This window comes from Ananas comosus, linkage group 13 (assembly GCF_001540865.1).
Source record: "Ananas comosus cultivar F153 linkage group 13, ASM154086v1, whole genome shotgun sequence".
Classification (NCBI taxonomy): domain Eukaryota; kingdom Viridiplantae; phylum Streptophyta; class Magnoliopsida; order Poales; family Bromeliaceae; genus Ananas; species Ananas comosus.
This window is the reverse complement of record NC_033633.1, coordinates 6514862-6520604: the sequence shown is the minus strand read 5'-3', so window position 1 is coordinate 6520604 and position 5743 is coordinate 6514862. Positions and strand designations below refer to the sequence as shown.

Here is a 5743-nt window from a genome sequence, read left to right as displayed (position 1 = left end):
TTTCAAAATTTGAAATTGAAAATTTAAATTTATATTTAAAAATTCAAAAACTAAAATTTTAAATTTATATTTTAAGTTAAACTATCAAATTTTAAATTTTTAGCAAATTTAAATTTAAATTTTAAATTATTTAAAAATGAAATTTAGTAAGAAATTTATTATATGTAAATATTAAATAATTTTCATCAAACAATTTTACAAAATCACTTAAAAATATTTCTTCTTGTCTAACCTCGGTGAAACAAGCCATAAATAATTTTAATGAAAAGCAAACAAAATTCTGGAGAAACGGGTCCTAAGAAAAAGTATATTCGATCTCTCATCCGGACGGTCACCAATAATAAACGTGCTGGGCGCTACCTGTTCCATCTCCGGGTCCACCCCCGCCGTCACCGCCTTGCTTCTCTTCCCGTGCCCGTTTCATCTTTCTTCCGCTGAAGCCCGTTCGCACAAATTCGGCAGCGGCAAAGCAGAAGGACGTTGCGGTCGGCAGTTGGAAGGTTCCCTTTTTCTCCGCGATCATGGCGAAGGCGGAGTTCTTGAACCGGGAGGAGGAGTTCCTCTCCTCTTCCATCCTTGACCTGCACAAAAGTAAACTCCGACCTCTTTTTCCTTCTCGTGATTTGTTGTAGAAGCGCATGATTCTGCGTTCTCTGAATTATTTGAGGGTTTATGCGTGTCATCTGCGGTAGATTTTGGGATCTGTGTGCATTATCTCGCATTCGGTCTCTTGTATGTTAATGCTATTATTGCTTGGTATTTATTTGTTGGTTTTTCTTTCTTTTTTTTTTCCTTGGTTTTATATAGGTGAGGGAGTGAGGTCCCGGGGGCAGCTGATTGAAAGGAAGATTGAGATCTTAGAAAACTTGGCAGGAAAGGTGAGGCGTCAATTGTCCCTTATTTACTGGTTCTATTTTCTTCAGTTTTAACAATTTTAAGTTGGTTAAAGTAAAACTAGTTTGTTGCCAATTATCGTTGGTTGCTCTTTTCATTTTCTTGTTGATGCTGAACTTACAATATAGATGTAATGAAACTGCCGAACATTTTCGTGTATTTTTTGTTCTGCTGTATGAGGGCTTTTGTTTTCTAATGATTAGATATAGGAGTTTATTTCTTTAAATGGCTAAATTCCATTTGGCAAGCTAACCCACTCTTTTGGCAACTTCATTTTCCATTTTGGGGAAGGCTTAGGGATGATCTTAGGGTGCGGATGGATGCTGGGAACAAATATTCTTGGTGGTAGAAATCACAGGCCAGAAAATAAGAGTTGAATAAGAGCAAGAAAGCGGATTATCTGACTAAAAATAAATTTCAGGACACTTCCCATGGTAACAAGGGTCCCAAAACGCTTGCCTTGTCTCACATGAGTACTAAAAGATGAAGAAAAGCATCATTTCATCTTCCTAGCTGTTAGTGTTGGATAGACCAAATTTAAGACAACTTCCATGACTTAATGCTGGTTGATTTTCATGAAAATGCTCCACTTCCGTAACTTCATACTGATTGATTTTCATGAAAGTGCTCTTGGCAGTACATGTTTTTGACCTGTCTAATGTAATGAGTTAGTAAAGCTCTACAAATACAATAAAAAACAACTAGGGAGTTTGTGTTGTCCCAATTGTTTCGAGTTTGTTATATGGATCCTACTCGTCCATTTAACCTTGTTTTGGATTATTTTTTGTTGTGAAAATGAGTCTTGTTACGTGATATATTTTGAACTTCCTGCTACGTCAATTTGGTCTCTCGTTCTCCGAAGGCATCTTCTACTAATATGTATTCGCTCTTTCTTAGTGTTTTACTTTCATTTTGAATGTTGGATCTTCTCAAGTAGGATTCGAACCTACGACCAGCCAGTTAACAGCTATGTGCTCAGCACTGGACATGTTCAAATTATTTCAACCAATTCTCGCGTAACCTATCCTCTGAAGGTTCTACATCTGATTTGTAAAGGGTAATGAATGTATACATCGTTGTATTTTTATCCTCTTTAGGAAGCCTAATCTATCTCAGTGTTCATATCTACAACGCCCAAAATTTTCATACGCTGTTTTCCTATTATACAACATTCTGATTGATAAACTATATTGGGTGTCGTAATCACAATCCAAAGGAGCATACGGTGACATTTCTAGTCGCACTTTTTCATTTTAACTCTACTGCTTTAATTTTATTCATATTTTCCTTGTCAATCTCATCCTCTTGTTGAGTTTTATGTAAGATGGGTCAGTTTAGATTGAATAGGGTTGAGTCAAGTTTACTTATATTATTCAAATCAACCAATTCAAATCTCCAAATCAAGTTGGAATCTGGTTTGATAGGAGTTCAACTTGAGTTTATCTGAGTCAATTTGGTTCTAGTGTAGTTAAATTTGAACTATAATGAGAATGTGGTTTAAATTGGGTGCTCTATCTATGTCCCTTTATGGGATTAGAGTATATCTGAAATCCTAAAATTTCCAAGAATTATCAACTCTAATTTGTTAGAGCTCATGCTTAGACTACTGAATGACCTTTTGGAAGATAATTTGATAATGGAAAAAATAGAATTTTGTGATTTTAGCCTCCGTTTGGTTCGGGGTTAAGGAAAAAGTAGCTATACCAGGGATAGGGTTAAGTTCAGGGTTAAAGTGGTGTTAAAATTTTTTTGTGTTTGGTTGGAGTAGGTGGGATAAAAAGATAATGATTGATAAATAAGAAAAAAGGTGAGGGCTCGGGATGCGTGCGGGGTTAAAGTTGGGAAGGGGAGTGGGGTTAATGATTGATAAAGAAGAAAAATGTGAGAGCTCGGGATGCGTGCGGGGTTAAAGTTGGGAAGGGGGTAGGGTTAGTAAACCCCACCCTTTTTTCATGGTGTTTGGGTATAAATTGGGGGTTAAGGGGTTATTCCACCCCTTAACCCCCAACCAAACGGGGGCTTAGGTTTTTTCCTTATCCCTTACCTTTTATATGCCACCGGTAGACGTTGTACTCTGTTTTTGTTTTCTTCGTTCTCTCCTTTTTCTCTCCTTTCTTACAATGGATTACCTCTCTCTATTCTTTTTCCTTTAACAACCCACTTCCGATGCTTCAAAATTTTGTCAAGTTCCTTTGCTATGGAAGAAATATTTTCCAGTTGTTGCCTTATTAGCTCTTTGCTATAGTTGCTTTGTGTTCATCCATAAAAAGGAATTTAGACTTTTATGCACTTTAGATGTGTTGGGAGCCTTGGGGCCAATCCATTTAGGACCAAATTTCCATTTAGGACCAAAGTAGATCCTTTCTTTGAAGCATGAATACTTTAATTTACATGCCGTTTGTGTATCGGATATGCATCGAATATGGATACGCTCCCAATATGTGTTTGATATGGTTCTAATTTGGAATTTTTAAACAATCAAATAAATGTAGAATACGGCTCAAATGTAGCGGGATACGGCAGGATATTGGAGGGGGTGGGGGGTTGGGTCGTGGGATACAACCAGGTTCTATTTTGGTTTAAGAATGAACAGATCTCCAAATGTTATGAAAAGCCCACATCCTAATCCATTGGAAATGAGGAAAAGAGGCTGGGGGGCGGGGGGAACGCCAATCTCTTTTTAGTTCATCATTTTCTATCTTTTTGCTCTTAAATGGTGGAAGGTACTCTCTCTCACTATCCATAGTGTATGAAGCTATGGTTCAACCTTTTAGGACTGAGCTTTTACTTTTGTTTTTTTATCTAATTGGTCAAGCTAGGACTAACCAACAAGGGCCACAAAGAATGCTTTTCGTTTTCTTGCTTTTATTATATTAGCGTATTTTCGTTTTTATGATTTTCATGCTTTTATTATATTAGCTTTTACTTTTGTTTTTTTATCATTGGTCAAGCTAGGACTAACCAACAAGGGCCACAAAGAATGATTTTCTTTTTCTTGCTTTTATTATATTAGCGTATTTTCGTCTGTTAAGAGTTTATATAATAGAACCTAGTGCTATTTGAAAATAGGCATATATGATGAATGGTTAGTTATATAGTTTGTGTAACTAAATATCTATTGTTATCATTTGGTCAAGTTGGATAATTGCCGGGTGATATTCTTTGCATTATTATTTCATACTAGTTAAGAACCCGCGCTTTGCTGCGGGTAGCTTTTTCTTTTTTAATCAATTTACTAATATTGATTGTAATAATTTTTTTAATAATTATTGCTAATAATTTATATTTATAATAGTTGCTTTTCATTAAAAAAAAGAGGGAGCATAAAAGTGTAAAGAGTAATTTTACCAAATGCTCGGCATCGTCCTGACTATATGAAAATCAATATTCTTACAATACATAAGGAGCATGAAAGAAAAATGCAAATAATAGGGAAGAGTGAAGAAGGAAGAAGGCGTGAGAATATAAAGAATTGAAACAAAATGAATTAATATAAACAGATGTCAATACCGAATAGAGAATTCAGTCAATAAGAAGAAACTTCAGTTAACTATAAAACTGAATGAGATTCCTATTTTCTTTTTTTATCATCATTGCCTCCGATATATAATCTAGAAATTTATAGAAATAAGCCCATCCTATATCTTTAATTTGTACAACTTAAATCTCCAGAGAAAAGTTCAATCTATGGTACATGCAACATGTATAGAAAGGAGAGCCCCTTTGTAGACATAATCTTCCATAACCTTCGAGAGCAAAGCAGAAAACTAATTAAGTGGAATATATTGAGTGTCTATGAGGACATAATCGGGCGCAGCAAACAGGTGAGCATCAATAGATTGGTGGCATCAGAAACACTAAATGCTGCTAAATGAATGTCAATTCTTATCCACTGGGTGATCGTTTTGTAAGAAGGGAGAGGAAAGGTTGTGGTCTTTCATGGTTTACTCTGTTGTATGGCATAACCTTCTAAAACTATACATTTCTATTCAATGATTGTGTTATGTACTTATTGCCATTTCATATTGTGTTTCAATGGTTTGGATTGGTGAAGTAAATGCTGATCTGTTAGTTAACCTTTTCACATCGTCGACAGTGAATAAAAAAAAAAAGAAATTTTTTCAAGAATGTATTGGTAGAAGTTCTGAAAACTTAAAAGTCTTAATTCAAGAGATTTAAGCAAATTAATTTCAAAGATAGTGTCGACAATTTGATGATGTTGGCTACATCTCTTCTGAAGTGGAAATGACACTAATAGTACTTGTAGATACTATATAATTTGAGGCACAATATATACAAAAAATTTTATTGGAATTAAGTCAATAGAAAATCAAGCTATTTTTTGTGAGGTGGAGAATGAGTCTAATTCTTGGATTACAGAGATAGATACATCTGCATGGTCAATTAAAGCAAGCACATTTCTTTAACTTCTATTTATTTAGGGAACAATCTATATATAAAGAAATATTATAACTATTGAAACAAATTATAGGTTGTAAAACCCTAGAGAGAGAGATGTTAACACAAATCATTGAGAATGTAAATTGCCAGGCAAGAGAAGACGTCGTACATCAGCTATGGATTTGAAAAGCACTTTAAAGGTCCTAATTTGACAATGTATTCAAGAAAGAAAAAGAAATTCCATAGCTTTCCATCTGAAGATTAGTAGTTTTCTGAAAACCAAAATACATATCCTAGAAGGATCGAAGGCACATTAAAGCCAACCAACACTGTTATTCCCAACTACAGAAGTTTTTCATCAAAACATCAAATTGAATCATGTATCCCAGAAGGATCAAAGGCAGTTAAAGGCAACCAACATTGTATTCCCAACTACATAATTTCTTCA

General features: G+C 34.8%; 1 long non-coding RNA gene across 4 annotated transcripts; it reads left to right on the top strand.

The window, feature by feature from the left end:
* On the top strand, positions 320 to 4917 carry LOC109719156. Of its 4 annotated transcripts, none has more exons than XR_002218629.1 (3): positions 320 to 591; positions 808 to 878; positions 4567 to 4917. It is a non-coding gene; the product is annotated as an uncharacterized LOC109719156 (long non-coding RNA). The 4 variants fall into 4 exon arrangements; XR_002218630.1 differs by lacking the exon at positions 4567 to 4917 and adding an exon at positions 1832 to 2543; XR_002218628.1 differs by lacking the exon at positions 4567 to 4917 and adding an exon at positions 1192 to 1807.